Raw genomic sequence first — 20155 nt, forward strand, 5'->3', positions numbered from 1 at the left:
ACACATACACACACACACACACACACACACACACACACACACACACACACACATACATCTTAACTGCAAACATCTCTCTGTAAAGTTCAGAGTTATAGCTTGCTTTTTGTTGCTGTGACCAACACCATGACTAAACACAACTTGAGGAGAAGAAGGTGTTTTGGCTTACAGATTACAGTCCATCACTAGGGAAGCAAAGCCAAGAACTTCAGGCAAGAGTCAGGAGGCAGGACCTGAAACAGAGAACATGGAGAAATTTAGATTACTGGCTTGCTCCCAGGACCCTGTTTAACTACCATTCTTAAACTTCCCAGTGACATCAAGAATAGATGGTGGGCTGGGCTCTACTACATGCCTTATCAGTAAAGGAAATACTCCCCAGATTAATCCAAGAGAGGTTCCTTCTTCTCAGTGACTCTAGGTTTGTTTCAAGTTGAGAACTGAAACTATGTATAACACTCATCCTTAGCATGTGGCACAAGTGCTTTTTACTGAGCATACAGCTTTAAAACTGGATCTTGGGAATGGGACAGAAACTGGCTGCCCTTGTCTATGGAACAACTGATAAAGTAGTTTTAAGGACAAGGTACCAATGCACAGTTCTGAAATCCTGTGGTTTACTTTTGTGTTGTTGAAACTGAAATCTCTGCCAGAAACAACAGAACTGATTGTCAATTTTCATTGTTTCCACTCCATATTCTCTGTGTTACAAGATCTGTGTGGCCACAGTTAGGACAGACACCATGGCTGGGAGACCCCATGGAGTAGGAGCAGACTGTTCACATTACAGTAGAATACAAAGGGACTGGGGAACAGGCGCAGTAAGTAGTAAAACTACTTCCTCAGAGATATATTTTCAGCTTGGCCTCTGTCTAAGTTAGGGTTTCTATTGTAGTGAAGAGACACCATGACCACAGCAACTCTTATAAACGAAAACATTTAACTGTGGTGGCTTGCTCACAGTTCAGAGGGTTAGTCCATTATCATCATGGCAGGAAGTGAGACAGCACATAGGTTGACATAGTGCTAGAGAAGGAGCTGAGAGTTTTTACATTTTGACTTGCAGGCCTCAGGGAGTTGTCTGGGACACTGGGAAGTATCTTGAGCATATATGAAACCTCAAAGTCCGCTTCCACAGTGACAAACTTCCTCCAACAAGGCCACACCCACTCCAACAATGTCCTAATAGTATCCTAATAGTATACCTCCTAATAGTATCACTCCTTTTGGCGACATTTTTTTTTTTCAAATCAACACAGCTTCACCTCCTACGTGTTCTACCCCTGCCCTCAATATGCCATGACGTGGGCATCAAACAGTGGACACATGAGCTCTAGAATACAGAACTCCTTTTCCTTAAGATAAAGAGACTGTAAGAAGGAAGAATTAAGAAGAGGCAAGGTTACCATGCCTGCATTGTCCTTGTAAGCTAGCACTGTAATAAATACGTACATTTATAATGTGGAGAATATCACTTTCATCTTATAACAAGAGGGAAGGTTAGTAATATTGACAGCTAGGTAGAGACTAAACTGGTTACTTGATGTCAAAAATCTTGCTCCTAACCAACATTGCTAGTTCTTCCCAAGTGAAGACAGGAACTAGCACTTTGCACTTCTCATGTGCAAAGTTTCAAGCACAGTTAAGAATGTGAAACAACAGGAATGGCCAAGGGACTTTAATAATTGTAGCAAATTATCTCAGTTGAAGAATAGTAAAATGTAGAGTTAACTTGATGAGTGGATTACAACTCAAGAAACAGTAATTAGGTATTTTCCTATGTGTAGCTCTTAAGGTGTTATACTAAACATTATACTTGAGAGCTAGATTAAAATGAACAGATATTCTAAGACCCAGAATCTTATAAGGAAATTAAACTTTATCACACATATTTATAAACACCAATTTTAATGATTAGGGAATCAGGCTATAGATGAGTCAATGCCAAAAATATCCTAAAATGTAAAATTTGAAGGAAGTTAATTCTAGGTACAGGAACGTGCCTAGCAAAGGTAGTGAGTGGTAAAAAGTGGAGTAATGTTTACGAATTGGACCTGACTGAAGCTTCCAGGCTGGGAAGGACTTCAGTGAATGGTACACACTCAGTGTGGACACTCAGGTCTCATTCTCATTTGTATAAGCTCACCATATAATGGAGCCATAAAAATTAGTTTTCCATGTGCACAATTCTTTTTTCAGGATAGTACTACAGACAGTCTCCAATTGCTAGTGGCTTTGAATTTTGTGACGTTTCATTTTATTGTGGTGCAAAAGCAAACTAGATTCAGTAGATACCTACTTCAAAATTCACAGCTGTATGTTTTGCCCACCAGAGTATTTTGAAAACTTTATGTGATACTGAGAAGTTGCAGCTCCCTATCAGCCATCAACTCCAGAGGAAACAGCTGATACTAAAGGGTAGACTCTGTTGCTAAACAAAGATGCTCTGAAGATTAGTGCACTTTCAATTTCTGTTACTGTAGCTGGAACTCAATCAGAAGTTGAGTAGCATCTGTATATAAAAAGACTTAGAGTCTCCCATTTCAGGCTTTCAATTTCTGGAAAGTTTCCAGACACTAGATTGTTCTAAAGACTTGGAACAATCACTCACTTATGTATGTAGTCTTGGCAAAGTACCAGCACACAAGGGAGGCCAAGGACTCAGATACGATTAATTTTTCTCAAATTTTAAACTCTGTGTTATGTAGGAAGTAGAGGTTTTAGACACAGCTTCATTGGGTCTTCAGGTCATCTGAAATGTTCGTTTGTCTGTTGATGTAAAGACCCAGCAATAATAAATCTAAAACATCTTTGATCATATGAAAATTATTTAACTTACCAAAGAACTGTCAAGTGGTTGTGATCTCACTGTTTAAGTAGTATGAACTAACATAGACAGTCCCACAAGGGGTATACCAACTCAGATCATTTTATGAATAATTATCTTAAAATTATCAAACACTGCCTTATTATACAAGTATCCAGAAAAAATTGTAGTATAGGTAAATATAAGATGGAAAAAGCTTTCACAAAGAATTTTTCAAATTAGATTAATAAAGTTCAGGATCCAGAATTAAATTATCTCATGAGCCTTAAAGATATTATCTGTCCTGTATCCTAATTAACAAAAATATACAGCACTCCTGATGGCTCATGCTACTCAACAGAATCAGATGCTCATGAGTTAGAGACAAGCATCATGATGACATTATGACACAAATAATAGATAGTTTAGATAGAAAAATTTAGGTAACAATGAGGTATTTTCACCATCTCCAAACATTCCAGGAATAACTTATTTCTTTTATATAAATACTCTTTCACTGTCTTGATAGTATAACACTTGTAACTTGGGTTCAAAATTATCTTTTATGAGCTTAAAGAGTTTACAAATGCAGCAGTTAAAAGTGTCAGAAGCTGTGTTTGTGGAGCTGCAATCAGAGCCAGCTGAGCAGCCCCAGGTTGGTGCCTGAGTGGGGGAGTGTGGATGAGGGAAAGGCAAGCTAAAAGGGTAAAGGATCCAAGACAGAGGGTAGCTGTCAGGAGGGCAGATTCACTCCATACTGAATGTGCCCTTCATTTATTCTTATATCATCTTCTGTATCCAATAAACAGTGGGGACAAAATGGCAAAAGACTTTTATTATCATGCATTAGGGGCAAAGAGATTTACTTCCCTTAATCCTCCAGGTATTTGGTAGCCACACCTGCCATCCAGACTTCAGGGTCCAGAGTAAAGGAACCTGGGCCAAAACCTATCATTATGTAGATAAGAGACATCCCCTACCAAGGCCAGAACATCCTATAGCCACTGAGCTATAGACTTAAGGACATAAGGACATTTTTAAAATCTCTGACCATTAGTCAAAATGAAATGGACTCCTTTTCATGGGTCCTGACTTAAAAGCCTAACTCCACATGCATTGTGTTTGTAAATGGGTCCTATGGAAAGTTAGTAGCTTCCCAGACTAGCAAGCGACTAGCATTAGAAGTTCTTTATGTGATCTTGGTAGTTTCAGCTAGCTACAACTCCAGCCATCAGCTACAGGGGAAATAGCTGATACTAAGAGGTGGACTCTGCTGGTGGTACTTTCATGCCTGGGATTATGTCTCTTATACAAGAGACAGCCTACGGAGCTTGGTCATCCTTTCCACTGCATGGTATTTACAAGCCAGAAAGTAATTCTTAACCAGACACCAGATATGCCATAGTGTTGATGTGGGACTTCCCAGCCTCTTAAATTTTTATTTGTTGTTCAAGCCACTCATGGATAGCCTCATGAATGGTCTAGGGCAGCATTTAATCTAAGGAAGCTATTCCCCTACAGATACAGTTACGGACATTTCTCTCTCTGGCCAGGATTATAAAATTGAGCTGTTCTGATTCCATGTTTTAGAAGACATATTTGACCACCTCACAAAATAATCCTATATTAAACATACAAAGATGATGCAGCAAAGCATGACCTCAGTCTCCTGTGTTTACCAACAACTGAAGGGCATAATTAAATAGTGGAACAGATATGAGGAGATTGGTTAATTTAGGTCAAACATAGTTTATTATTAGAAATAATATTTTTTCAAGCAATAAAAGTACTTTGCCTGAGTCAAATAAATAGAGCCACATATTAATATCATTTTCTGTGTGTTTGTTTGAAAATGACTCCTGAACTACAAATTCAAAATCTGATTAGGAGAGAGAATTAATTTAAAATTGCCACAGCAAATCAAACTTTGTAGAAGGAACCAGGGGATTCAACCACTGTTGTATTCATTTGAGACATCCTGCTAGAGTCAGCCTGAGGGTTGAAGCAGACTAAACTGAGATGTGGTGGATTCCTCTGTGCCCAGACAGACTTGGCTCCTGTTACCCTAAGCAACTGCTGTGGACTTCACCACAAAAGAAGACAGAGTGCTCCAGCGTGTTCACTGAGGGGCAACCTGCTCACATTCCTTCTAGATTAAGCAATAAGTTTCTGCATTGGACCAGATGAAACTTTTTGATAACATCAAACCTCAGCTCCAAAATCTTTCAGCAGCCAGACTTTTAGCTCAAAAATCTTCCCTAATTATTGCCAGCACAGCAGCTGCCAGGAGCTCCAGTGGGACCGACCTTACATTTTTCCTTTATCGTACTACAAAGGAGAGGGCAAGGAAGACCTTTCCCCCACAACAGCTATCTAATTTGGCGCACATTTGGAGGAAAGTGGGGTGGGGCATTTGGGTCACTCTAGAAGAATGAAAAATCTTGAAGTGACGCTGTGACTTGTGAGTGTTTCTCACCCTTGGGGTTAAAAGAAATTCACTTTGGAAGAAGAGGACAATGGAAAGTGAACCTCAGGGATGGATCCAAAGTGAGTTGAAGAGGAGAATGAAGGGTGGATATGAACATGTCTCTCTATATAAATATATGAGATTCTTAACTTATGAAAAAGAAAAATCTACCTTGAAAAACCCACTTTACACATAAAGCATAGTTACTTTCATAATCTTTATTAGTGTCTTCCATTCAGGATTGACTTCTTATGGTGTATCAATTTCTTAAAAAATATGTGTTGGTGGCTCATGCCTTTTATCCCAGCACTCAGGAGGAAGAGGCAGGTGGATCTCTGTGAGTTTGAGTCCAGCCTGGTCTACAGAGTGAGCACCAGGATAGGCTCCAAAGCTACACAGAGAAACCCTGTCTAGAAAAAAACAAAACAAAAAAAATATGTAGAGACAAGATCATGCTGGTGAAAAAGGAGACTTGGAACATTGTACAGTCAGTCTCTAGCTCAAGTGTTTCATTACTGCTTTGAATCTGGACCAGTGCTATGTGAGGCACCCAAAAGATACCGCACGGATACATAGCCTCTCTCTCTGATAGCTCCTCAGAAACGTGAAAATCCCTCAGCCTTGCAGAGAAACGTTCCTAACATACAGTTCATTGTTACCAACTCTTGAAAAAAAAAATACAGAAATGGGGATGCATACCCCATTCAGTCATAGCTGCTATGCTCAGCCACACCCTGGGAAGTCCCCAATTTTCATTAAACATTGCTCAGTGAAACTCAGTGGTAGAGTACAATCCAAAAAATAAAATTAGTGATAGAGTGTAAATATTTTTGCAAGAACTTATATTTTAAAACAACTGTTCTAAATTCATTTTTTTCCTGAAGAAATTTACTCCTGAATTTGAAGTCGAGATTCCACAGGGATTTACTCAAGATAAATAGGTCAACCTACCATTCCTATCTTTTTAATTTGGGGTCTCTTTTTTTCTGAGACTGGGTCAATGATCAGCAAACAATTTTTTTCTTTTAAAAAAGGTTCATGTGTAGTTTCTTTGTGTGAGTGCTTGCACATATGTGTGTATGCATCACATGTGTAGTTGGTTCAGGTGTTGGTCAGAATTGGGTGTTAGATCTCCTATGACTGGAATTACATACAATTGTGAGTTACCATGTGATAGGAGCCAATTCTACAAAATCCCCAAGAGCTCTTAATCACCAAACTATCTCTCCAGCTCCAGCAAACATTTTATTATAGGACAACAGAGTAATGTTTTTAAGCAAAGAGCCAAAAATAAAAGGTATAATGTACATGTTTACATAAGCATTTAAAATTCTGTCATAAAAAAATAGCTCATGGACCTATAAAATGCAAAAGGAAGAAAAATAGGCCACTGAATTTTTGGAGGCCAAGGATATAATTTTATGACTTCTAGCTTAGAATAGACAAAGGCATTTTTGTTCACATTAGATTGATTTAGTATCAGTTCTCACTATGCCCATATTGTAATTACCAAATAGTGCAATTAGCATATCTTCTAACTCACATATTATATATATATATATATATATATATATAGAACATGTATATAAGTCAAGTCAATCTAATTTTAGTATATATAGAATATATTCTGACACTTCAAACCCATGTTTTTGTTTATATAAATCAGCAGAGACAAACAATTCTCATCCTGTGGTTTATTTTACAAACACAGATAGATCTATGCCATGGCACTGGTTCTGGTAGTCCATCTAGATGCAACAGGATACAGCAGAATCTAAAGTGACTATACTAGGATAGTCATAGCCAAGAAGGTTAGAAATGGCCTCATTAGGTAGAAGGATTGGTGGATTTCTGGTGGAAAGTCACATTAAACACATTATCAGCAAATTGGTAAACTTTTTGTTAGTCCTGGAAGTTTTGTAAACCAGCTCTGTAAATCAAGGCTGTAAATTCCCCGGGGACACTGCCCCCATAGAGATAGTTTTATTGTCATCCTGTTCTGATGCAGGAGCATCCAAAGTCTCCTCAGCTCCTCTGAAGTATGGAGACTACTACTAGAGCTTTCAAAACATAGCCGGGAATGTGAGTGTTCTTCAGCCATCAATAAAAAAGGATCCTGCTTCTGTAATTTTTTGTTAAACAAACTGGCATATTTTAGGTTTATGTAAGCACATATATTCCTTGACTTACAATTGTGTTATATCCAGATTCATCCATTATAAAGTGAGAATATCCTCAGTTAAGAAAGAATTTCATATATCATTTCTTTTGGAACACCATCACTTACTAATATCTTAGTCGCATTGTGTATCCTTCACTCCATCTTATCAAAAAGCCATGTGTTTACTTACTTACTTACTTACTTACTTACTTACTTACTTAGTTAGTTACCTAGTTAGTTAGTTAGTTAGTTAGTTAGTTAGTTAGTTAGTTAGTTAACCGGTCTCATTGCTCTGACAAGACACCTGACACAAGACTCAAAAGTTTGAGTGCACACTTTGTCAAAGGAATGCATTGTGGTTGAAGCATGAGGCAGCTAGTTACACTGCATCCTTAGTCAGGACACAGATGAAGACTACAGTACAGCTCACTTTCTCTATTTTATTTAGTGTGTGATGCTAGTGTACAAAATGTATTTCCCATCCTTAGAATGGGCCTTCCCACCTCAGTTAACCCAGTCTAAAAACTCCCTCACTTGACAGCCTAGAGGGGTCTGTGATAGCAACAAAGTTTCAAGAGCCTGTAAGTTTCTCAGATGGGTGAAACGAAAGCTTTCATTGAAATAATAAGTGAAAAGCAACAGTGAAAATCATTTTGAAAAGAACTTTGTAGAGACAGAGGAAAGAGATGAAAGTTAAGGAAGATTGAAACTGATTTATAGCAGTATCTTTTGAAACACAGACGATGGAAACAATGTCCCCACCTTTTCATGACCTTTTTCCCTACTAGTGATATTTGTAGCAGACACAGCAGCTGCATATTTAAAGACTATCTTAAAGGTCATTGCCTCAGGATAAACAAATGCATGCTTCTCCAGCTATTCTAAAGACAATGTTTAAATAGACATCTATTCAAGTATTGAATATCCTGTAATGAGCACTGTAGCCTTGATGATCCATCATTCCAGGATTTGGGGAACAGAGGAGAGATTATTATCTTATTACATATCACAAATGTCCATGCCTCCAACAGACATATGTGACAATTTCTGAATATAAGATACTGATGTGCTAAAACAAAATATTCAAAGTCACCAATTTCCTCAAGCTGTATTTCCTGAATTTCTTTGGACTGCAGCCACACTGGGCATCTGGAATGTAATGGTGCAGAGGTAATAGAGTGTTGTTTCTTTCGGAGTTTACAAACTAGCTAGGATAACACAAAGTATTTGACAGTATTTCACACAAAAGTTTTAGATTTCCACCATTGGTGACAATACCTTCAATGAAAAGCGACCCCCCCAAAAAAAAAATCCGCTTACTTTATATTTTTAAATGATCCTTTGAAGCCAGGTACAATATGGGAAAGTCAGTCTATTGACCTTGGTGTATGTTGTCTGAGTCTATTTAGGGCAAGATACTGCCTGTCAGGCATATATGACATACATAAGGAATGAAAAGTAGAGGGAAAAGGATGGAAAACAGAAAATACACATGGAGAATTTTAGCAGTGAAAGCCAGGGGAAGAAATATGGAATGGTTCTTGGCATTTTCTTTAGAAACCTCATCCAATACCTGTGCTTTTATCCTATATAATTAAAAATTGAAATTTAGCACAATGATTAAATTGCAGGATCTCATATAAATCCAGCTGTCCTTGAAATGTCCACCAACCTGGCAACAAAGATTTATGTTCTCTCTCTCACTTGCCAAAAGAAAAGTGCAGTTGAAGAATTTAAATGTCTTTCACAACATCACAGCAAGAGGAGACTAGGCCGTTCAATTGCTGAGACCCAGGTACTATGCCCTGTACTTCTCGTGGGACTTCCAGGAATGATGGTACATCGTTTTGCTGGGGAAATCCAAGGCACCAAATCCAGGCTTCTCTTAGTGTGTTTGTGACCCGGAACTAATTTATGCCCTTGGATATGTGGAATAAAGCCAGAGACCCTCAGCCTGGGCTTCTTCATCACCGCCTCAGCTGCTCCTGAGACTGGAAGAATGTCCCCTGGTATTTGAAAGAGAGCTGCGGGGCTGCCTGGACAAATGCCTCATACAATCTATTGCTGCAAATGTGAACACCTTGTGTCACGGCTCACTCAATGATGAAAGTCAGAAATAGTCTAGAATTCAGTAAGAAATAAAACACTTGGCTTCACATTTTATACTCACCGTGGCTGCCCTCCAGATGTCTGGTCTCAGGGATGGAAATAACTTTCGGTAATTCTCCTGTGGTTCGCTGTTTAGAAGGAGCTACTGTTCCAGAGAACAATGAAACCCAAAGCTACTCACTCTGCCTTTGTTATTTACCCGCATTTAGCATTTAGCAGCTCTCTCTCTCTCTCTCTCTCTCTCTCTCTCTCTCTCTCTCTCTCTGCATGTTTATGCACACATTCACTGTGTGTGTGAGTACATGTACACCTGTGTGACAGATGTGTGTGCATGTGCTTGTGTATTCTACCAAATGAAACCACAGTTTTGTATTTTAATACTATGGCTTTTTTGTGAGTGTGCCTACAAGTTATTTGTATAACTGATTTGAAAGTAGGATTTTTCCTCATAAGTATATAGCTTTGTTCAAAACTTTATATTTTACTCTAAGATGTGCTCTAACTACAAATATAAGGATAATTACAAGTCTGCCATTTATTTGCTCACTTTTCATTGCCCTCCTTTCTTAAGTGCAGAGAATAACAAGAAAAAAATCAAATTACTTGCTTCTATTTTAAAATACTTAGAAAACTTTTTGGTAGTGGCAAAAATGGATTTGAAATGTTTTCAGATGGCAAATTTAACACCTTAACAAAAGTATAATTCAAACAATTTAAATTAGCAAATATATTTATTCAAAGTAAATAAATCAAATGAGCAGGAAAAGCCTCTTAGAAGAAGGAAACTGTATAAGTTTCTCAAAAGAAACCTAAATATGACCATCACAAGAGATTTCCTCCAAAATGAAAATGTACATTTACAAAATTTAAATTAGCATGAATTAGTGGATAATGGATTAATAATGCATACTTGATTAATACTTTTAAACTGGAGTTACTTAAATCATTTTGAAAGTAATAAAGTGGAAAAATGGTTTTATTTCACAAGATTCTAGATTAAATTTCCTCTGAAAACTTCTACATAAAATAATCAATGTAATAAAATATTCTACCCATGGACATAAAGAAACTGCTGTCTTTAAAATTTAGCCACCCAAATTTCTATGCAACACATCAGAAAGTCAGATAGCAGTGCCTGCATCTTGCTTATTTGTGAATACCTTGAACCAGATGCAGAAATCTGTCATTCCTGTGGCTGCCTATTCACTGAAAATCATCCCTGAAGTATTTCCATATGCCAGAGATCTAAGGGGAGGTTCCTTTAAGTAATCACTGAAAGAGAGAGCAAAAGGTAGAGAAAGGAAGAGGAATGGAAAGGAAGAGGAAGCTTAGAGGGATATGGTGGCTATACCACCTTCTGGTGATCTCAGCCAGTCCCATAAACACCCCAAGGGTGAAAGCTCTCAAGAATCCTCCTTACTGGGACAGAAGCTTGGATTTTATGATTAACCAAGACTCCCTAGAAATGATCTTGGGCCATTCTCTCTCTGTCTCTCTGTCTCTCTGTCTCTCTGTCTCTCTCTCTCTCTCTCTCTCTCTCTCTCTGTGTGTGTATGTGTGTGTATGTGTGTTATGTGTGTGTGTATTGCTCTCTTACATGAAAACTTATACAGTTCCATTTCACTTTTGTTTTTCATCAAAACCACACTGCCAAACTTTGTTAAGAAGAGATAACCTGCCTACATGTTGAGTATTGCTACTTAGACACAACAAAACCCAAAACTTAATAAGGTAAGGAAACTATTTTGCTTCAGTGTGTGGCTGTTGGGAGCTTCAGAGTACTGAGCCTACAAGATGGCGCCGGTTTCCGCCTTCCGCCAGCCCGACAGCGAGTGCTCTCTGTGGTAAACACTCCTAATTTGGTAAAGGCCACGTATCCTCTTAATTCGGCTTGGAGACAACCTATCCTGGCTCGCCACGTGAGGTTAGGTGATTGGTAGTTGTAGGCTATATCAGGCCCCGTCTTCCTGGACCCGGGGCCACTCCCTGTAAATCAAGTTTCCTGAGTAAAACTGTGAGAAGAAGATTCCTCGGTGTTGCATCCTTCTTGCTGGCCAAGGGTGGACGAGACATGTGGCCACTTCTCTTTTGTTGTATCATCTTAAAAATGTTGCACTCTAAAAAAACATACGCAATTTCCAATATCTTTAGCTCTTTTCAATACAAACTTACTTTGTACTCTAAAGTACTCTGATAAATCAATTTCCAAATATATTTTCTTGCCTTCTTCTTGAGGCTTATAATGTTGTCACCATGAGTCATTTTGGAATATAATCTGTTCTCATCTAAGAATGGGAATATATGAAATCCATTTTAAAAATGTACTCTATATACTTAAAAATTGGAGCAGAAAATGAGTATATGGGCAACACAAATTCGACTTGGTGTTTGTTTGTTGTTTGTTTGGGGGGCACAAACATGGTAGGGTGGACCTGTGATCACTGTGTATTATATGAAATTCTGAAAAAGTTATTTATTACATTGGGGAAAAATAGGTGAGAAAGTATACATATTAACTAGACAAGCTCTCACATAACACACAACAAACACACACACACACACACACACACACAGAGAGAGAGAGACAGAGAGAGAGAGAGAGAGAGAGAGAGAGAGAGAGAGAGAGAGAGAGTGGGGAATGTGCTGCTGGTAATATAAGACTTGACTCGAAGAAAGACCTTTCCTGAACTCTTCAGATGGGGGTTTAATTTATAGAGAATGTTATTCTGAGCCAGACTCTGGGGATCTGGCTGCCATGGATGTCCTAGATATCTCTTTGCTTTGTCTGGGCCCCATTTCCTGGCTGCATCCTTCAAACAGTTTGATTGGATCATACCCAATTCATGTAGATCTGAGTAAGGCATGGGTCCTGTGGCTCCAGTTCCCTGTCAAACAAGCTAATCACATCCCTCCACAGGAGAAGGTACCCTAAACTCTTGATATCATGAGGCCTGCTTTCAGCACATCTGGGTGCTCACTTTGCTCAGCCCCCCATCTCCATGCATGGTGTGCTGTGCTCTCTCCCCTGTGCCATTAGCACACATGACTAGATAATTGCTGTTGTCAATTCTCCAGGACCAACTGCTGTTTGCTTACTACCCACAAAACTCAGGCCACAATATGGAACACAGGTAAAGGGCCATCCCTTTGTGTAATTTTCCTTAAGGAGTTTGATATTTCCTGAGTCTTTTAAATAAATTAGATTTATTTAATTTCTAAATCCTTAGTCTGCTTATATACAACTTGCAGAAAAGCAAAGAACCTTCAGATTAAAAATATTTTACTAGCTTTTTGTAAACTGCAGCAAAATAAATGAGGACATCAGGCCTGCTTTGTCTGCCTGACTCAGAAATTCAGACTATGACATCTTTGCCTTGTTCCTTTGTGCTTGTAGCTAGGCAGAGTGTAGCAGGTGTGTGCCTGGGGAGCTGCCCACCTCATGGCTTCTATGAAGCAAAAAGACAAGTAGGAAAGGACCAGAGTCCCAATATCCCTTGCAAGAACAAATCCTCAAAGGTTTCATTTCTTCTCTTAACGTTCTACTGCCTTTTATTATCACAATAAACCTCTGTATATACTGAAATTCCCAATACCCAAACATACTAAATAGTTAATGAGAAGTTGAGATTCTAACCACCAATATTTACCCCACTGCCGCAAGGTACTGTTATGTTTCTATAAATCTGGAAAGCTGAAGTTAACATTTCAGGGTGAAATGGATGTGCCAAAATAACAAAACAGTCATGTACATCTGTCAGTATATCTCCCTTGATGGATAGTGTGTCAAAAACCATAATTATTATTATTATTACTATTATTATTATTATTATTATTATATGAAAAATTTGGTAAGTGGAGACTACTGATGTGAATTAAACATTTAACAGACATACAATTCCTAATAGTTTTCTCAGGGGCTTTTCTCTCTTAATTCATTTAATTTTCAGAAAGCAAACAATGAGGGATATTGTTTCTCTACATCCCAAGTAAGAATGGTGACACACAAGGGCAAATCACTTCACCAGGGCCACAGAATGATAGTGATGATCAGGGAATTAGAACCTGGGAAAATGTGAAGGTGACTTCTATCCTCTTGCCTTTCCTGGGACAGGAACTGAGTAAGGCCCTGTGGGAACCACAGCATTCAGTCTGAGTCTTCCTCCCCCATCATATGATAATCTATTTAAGGTGCTTATTTAAGCCTCACCTAGAATGTTGCAGAGAATACTATCTACATATTTCACTGGTACCTAGTTAGCTTTAATTGTCAACTTGAGAGAGCAGAAATTCAGTTGAGAAAGTAGTTCCAATTGAGAGATTTCTCATATGAGATTATCTTGTAGGTGTGTCCAAGCGGGATTGTCTTGATTGTTAATTTATGCAGAAGTGTCCATCTCACTGTAGAGGCTAATGCCTCTAGACAGGTAGTCATGAAATATATTAGAAAGTTATCTAAGCACAAGCCTGTGTTGCTTGTAAGTCAGCCAGCAAGTAGTGTTTCTTCAAGGTTTCTGATTCAAGTTCTTGCTTGACTTCCCTCAATGATGCATTGTGACCTATAAGCTGAAATAAATCCTTTTCTCCCTAAGTTGATTTTGTTCAGAATGTTTTATCACATCTATGGTAATCAAACCAGAACAAGAGGACACGCAGATAATTCAAAAGTACCCATTTGTCTATCATCCATGCTATAATAAGGTCTAAAATCAGCAAGTCAATAAGATCTATAGATCACCATTCTCTGGGATAGCTTGTTGCACAGAGGTAACCTTGAGCTCTTTTGTCATTTTCCTCCTATTTTAGATGCTGCCTACAAAACCTCAAGCTCTCATTGGGATTGGACAACCTTTACCATCTGCAGATCCTGACAGGATAATGATATGGCTTGGCCTCTTCCCTTTGTCTTTTGCCTCCCTTCTCCTTTCCTGTTCTTCAGAGAATTCTTCCTAATAGAGAACTTATACAACACACACACACACACACACACACACATTTCAGAATTGACTTTTGGAATACCAATCCTGATATCCCACCACTAATCTATAAAGTACAGGATCTTTCTTTAAAAATTGTGAAATCGGGGCTGGAGAGATGGCTCAGTGGTTAAGAGCACTGACTGCTCTTCCAGAGGTCCTGAGTTCAATTTCCGGCAACCACATGGTGGCTCACAACCACCTTGAATGAGATCCGGTACCCTCTGTTGGCATTTGGGCAGAAAACTGTATACATAATAAATAAATAAAATCTTTAAAAAAAAAAGATTTAAAAAATTGTGAAATCACTCTGGCAAGGGAAGCAGGTAGGCTAACTGCAGATTTTGATTTCTCCTCCCTCTCCTCCAAATCCAGTTCCCGAGTCTTGTTCCCAGATCTATAACACATCACCAGCATCAGCTTGCCCCTTCTCTCTACCCCTATCTCCCATGAATCAAACAGATCTTCCCCTCCAAATTTCCATCCCTACCACTCATCACATTACACCAGCCCACAACTCCAGCAGGCATTCCCTGAGAATTCAGAGTCCTCTGTAACCATGGAAGTAGGTAGGCAAACTGCACATTTCACTCCCCCTTTCCTGCTCCAAATCCAAGTATCATCCCAAGCTCTGTTGCAGAATACCTTCTGGGGCCTCTTGTCCTCCTTTGCTGCCATCTCAGATGGATCAGACAGATGTTTCTCTAACCTTCCTCATACCCACTTATCACTTTAACACAGTCTCTACACCCAGTAGTCATTCCCTGAGAACCTGAAGGCCACTTCAACCAGGTAAGCAGCTAGCCTAACCAAAGATGTTCATTCCCTCCCTCTTCTCATCTAAAGTCATTCTCCAAGCTCACCCTCCATTCTGTAACAGACCCATATGATGTGGCCTCCCTGTTCTGTCTGCCTCTATCTCCAAAAGATCATATAGACATTCTTCTTCACTATTCCTACCTACACATTCTGTTATCCTAGCCCCAACTCCAACAGGCATTCCCTGGGAATTCAACAGCCAAACCTGCCAACAAATCAGGTAGGCAAGCTTCAGATCTTTCTTTTTCCTCTTTTCCTCCATATCAAATGCCCCAGTATCATCCCCAGCTCTGTTGAAGACTACCAGTGGGTGTCTCCACTCTGTGACCCAATTACAAGGGGGAATAAACATATCCTAGTGGAACAAATAAAAAAGCTCCTCAGCACCCCCTATACTAGCCCATTCCATTCCTAAGTGTCAGTTCTCAATACATAGAACACATTGCCTCCAGAAACCTCAGTGGCCACACCTAGTGGTATCACTGAAGAATTCCCTACCAGGCAACACACAACCATCATACCATCCTAAGAACCAGAAATGGCAATAGCAACCAATGAACAAAACAACTACCCAACAAAAACAAAACCAGATGTCAGCACCCAGAATTACAAACTTCTCAAAGGCAGAATCCTAGATACCAGCATTAAAACAAAATCAATAACAACCAGGACAATATGTCTCTATTAGAGATCATAACACAGAAGACCCTGAGAACTACAACATAAATGAAGCACATACATACAAAAAAAGAACCTTAATTAGCCTTTGTGAATATAATTTATGTCCTTCAGTGAATATAATATATGTCCTTCAAGGGGAAATGTATAGTTTAGGATCTGAAAGTAGAAATAGAATAAAAAAGAAAACACAAATGAAAAGAAATGCGGAAATGAAAAACTTAAAATGTCAAACAGAAATTTCAGAGACAAGACTCACCAAACAAATGATAAAAGATGGAAGACATGATAGAAGAAATGGATACTTTGGTCAAAGAATATTTTAAATCAAAAAAATTCCAGGCAGAAAACATCAAGGAAACTTGGGACACTATGAACAGGCCAAACCTAATAATAATAGGAATGGTGAAGTGAGAAGAATCCCAAGTCAAATGCACAGAAAATAGTTTCAACAAATTCACATAAGAAAATTTCCCTAACCTAAAGCAGGAAATCCCTATTAAAGTATAAGAAGCAGACAGAGGACCATATAGACTGAACCAGAAAAGAAAGTCCTCTGGACACATGATAATCAAAACACTAAACATACTCAACAAAGAAGAATATTAAAATCTGAAAGGAGAAAACACCAAATAACATATAAAGGCAGATATATTAAAATAATACCTGGCTTCTACATGGAGACTCTAAAAACTAAAACTGTCTGGATAGATGATCTAAAGACTCTAAGAGATAACAGATACCAGCACAGACAACTATTCTCAGAAAAACTTTCAATCAGAATAGATAGGGATAAGGAGACTTCCATGATCAATGAAATTAATCAATATCTATGTAAAAATTCAGCCCTACAGAAGGCAATAGAGGGAAAACCCAACCTAAAGAGGTTAATCATACCCAAGAAAATAAAAGAATAAATAATCCCAGAGCTGAAAGTCCAAAGTGGGAGTGTAGAAACTCAGACCACAACAAAATAACAAGATTCAACAAATGCTGCTCATTGATAACTTAGCAGTAAGGGTCTCAATTCCCACAACAGAAAGGGACAGGGTAAGAGAACTGATGCTTCTACTGCATCTAAGAGACATATCTTAATATCATGTATAGAATCACCTTCCAATAAAAGGATGGAAAAAGATATTCCAAACAAATGAACTGTAGAAACAAGCTGCCATGGCCATTTAAGTATCTAGCAAAAAAAAAAATTGATCCAATACTAATCAGAAGGGAAGGGCACTACATACTTCTAAAAGGAAAAAAAACCAACAAGAAAACATTGTGGTGATGTATTATTTATGGTCTAATAAAGCTTGCGTGGAGATCAGAATGCAAACCTAACCACAGATATAGATGTCAGTTAGTGGTGGTATACACCTTTAATCCCAGAAGTTATGCAAGTTATCCACAGAAGCTGGGCAGTGGTACTACATGCCTTTAATCCCTGGACTAGAGAGGTATATAAGACAGGAGCAGGCCCTCACAATTGATAGTCTCCAGGCACAATGAGGACAGGATACTGCCAACCTTGGTAGACAGAAGAGCTCTCTGGTAGCTTGGCTATCTTGCTCTTCTGATCTTCAGCTTGAACTCTAATATCTGTCTCTGGGTTTTTATTATTTATGCTATAAGACATTGTAATTCTTAATATCTATGCACCAAACCCAGACCACAAACTTTCATAAAAGAAACACTACTATAGCATAAATCACATATAGACTGTCACACACTGATTGTGAGAAACTTTTTTTTTGCTTTTTTTTATTAAATTATTAATATTTTCACATGTACTTTCCCTCTTCCTCTCCCTCCCCCCACCCCCATTCCTTCTCCCCCACCTCCAACCTACCCCCCACCCCATCCACCCGCCACTCCCCAGGCAGGGTAGGGCCCCCAACCAGGGCTCCACCAAGTCCACCAAATCTTCCTGTGCTGGGCCTAGGCCCCTCCCCATGTGTTCAGAGACAGAGCGAATCCCTTCAAGTGGGATGGGCTCTCGAAGTCCCTCCCACCCACCAGGGCAAAACGCCAGTCCACCTCCAGAGGCTCCCAGGAGTGCAGGGGCCTCCCCATTGGCATCCATGATCAGGGGGCTGGATTAGTCCTGTACTGTCCTCCCAAAGAGCATCTGGGGTCGATATGCTTTCCCTTTTTCAGGCCAACTGTTTCTGTGGGTTTCTCCAACCAGGTACAGACCCCTTCGTTCTTCATTCCTCCCTCTCTTCAACTGAGTTCCAGATTTCAGCTCAGTGTATTTCTGTGGATGTCTGTCTCTGCTCTTATTATCCCCATACACACATCTTTTTATGAATAGACAGGTCATCCAAAAAAAAAACTAAATATAGAAATGCTGGAGATGCATTATAAACCAAATGGATCTAGTAGATATCTATAGAACTTTTCACACAAACACAAAAGATATACCTTCTTCTCAAGAACTCATGGGTCTTTTCTCAAATTGACCACATAATGGGAATCAAGACTCAACAGACTCAAGAACATTGCAATATTATTGTGAATCATACTTCATCCCACAGAGGAAATCTGGATAACAACAACAGAAAACTTAAAAATGGAAACTGAGTTACTCTTTACTGAATGAAAAAAATAGCTTGACAGAAATTAAGAAAGAAATGAAAGACTTTGTAGACTTGAATGAAAAATCAAAGCATAACATATCCAAGTCTAAGATCAATAAAGCAAATTGCCCCTTATTCTGATGAAGATGTGGTGTAAGGGGACACTCATCCATTGCTGGTGGGACTCAAAATTTGTACAGCCACATTGGAAATCAGTGTGGAGATTCCGCAGGAAGATGGGAATATACAGATCCACCTATACTATTGTTGGGCATATATACAAAGGACATGATTCTACCACAGAGACGCTTGCTCAACCATATTCTTTGCTGCTCTATTCTTAATAGCCCAATGTTCTCCAACCAATGAGTATGTAAAGAAAATGTGATATATTTACACAGTGTAAAAATTAAAACATTAAATTAATATGTAAGTGTATGGAGCTAGAGAAAAACATCCTGAATGAGGTACTCTAGGTCCAAAAGAACAAATGTGCTACATATTTGCTTATATGTGTATGTTGGCTGTTAAGTCAATGAAAACCAAGCTACAATCCAGAGAATAACAAAGGTTACAAAAGAATAAAGGACTGGGGGAAGGCAGGTAAATCTCCCTAGGAAAGGAAAATAGAATAGAAGTTATGGACAGATGGATGGGGCAGGTAGTCTGGAACAGGAGCATCAGGGGCAATAAAAAATGGGGATTAGGAAGGATATAGGGGAGAGAAAGCAAATCTTAAAACCCATTTGAGGGGTTGTATGAAAACCTAACCCAGTAGAAGTTTCCTAAAATATATGCATATATAAAGGTCACTTAAATGAAATTTTACATAATGGGGGAGAATGAGCCCCAACTGGACATCTCTTGTCACCAAATGAAGCTTCCAGTGCCAGGAATGATTGGCATCTACGTGAGCTGTTGGCCAAATGGGATCCCATGGGTACTCCCAAGCAACCCAGTTGTTGCCAAAACTATAGATTTTGTCCACAATGCAGGGCCACACTGCTGAAGACAGCACCTACACATCTCATTGAACAAAGACAAGTTGAGCTGGTGCCTACAAAGATCCTTTACTCTTACATAATAGTGTCTCGGGTACAGGAAGTTATTCTGCATGCTATGAAAGGAGAAGGGGAAAAATAAACTGATTCAAAACTATTTTTATCTTGCTGTACCTGCAAAAGATAAAAGATCTTGCTGTACCTGGTGCAGTGGTGGCACAAAGCTTGTGGGAGTAACCATCAAATATCTTATTTGACTTAGGCCCTCATAGCCAATGTTGCTTGGGTGGCTAAGAACCAGAGACAAGATACCTCAGTGACCTAGGGTAAAACCAAATACTATTGTTCTAAAAAACAAAAATAAATAGTAATAATGAAGTGTCTCTTAATGACATTGTGCTATACTCAAAGAGCAGTGCCTTGCTCAACCATCATCAGAGAAACTTCTACCTGCAGCAGATGGGAACAAATACAGAGACCCACAGTCAGACGTTATGAAGAGTGAGACTTTGGAACATTCAGCCCTAAACAGAATGTTTCTATCAAATTCTTCCCCTCAAGGCTC

The sequence above is a fragment of the Cricetulus griseus genome, assembly GCF_003668045.3.
Source record: "Cricetulus griseus strain 17A/GY chromosome 1 unlocalized genomic scaffold, alternate assembly CriGri-PICRH-1.0 chr1_0, whole genome shotgun sequence".
Lineage (NCBI taxonomy): Eukaryota > Metazoa > Chordata > Mammalia > Rodentia > Cricetidae > Cricetulus > Cricetulus griseus.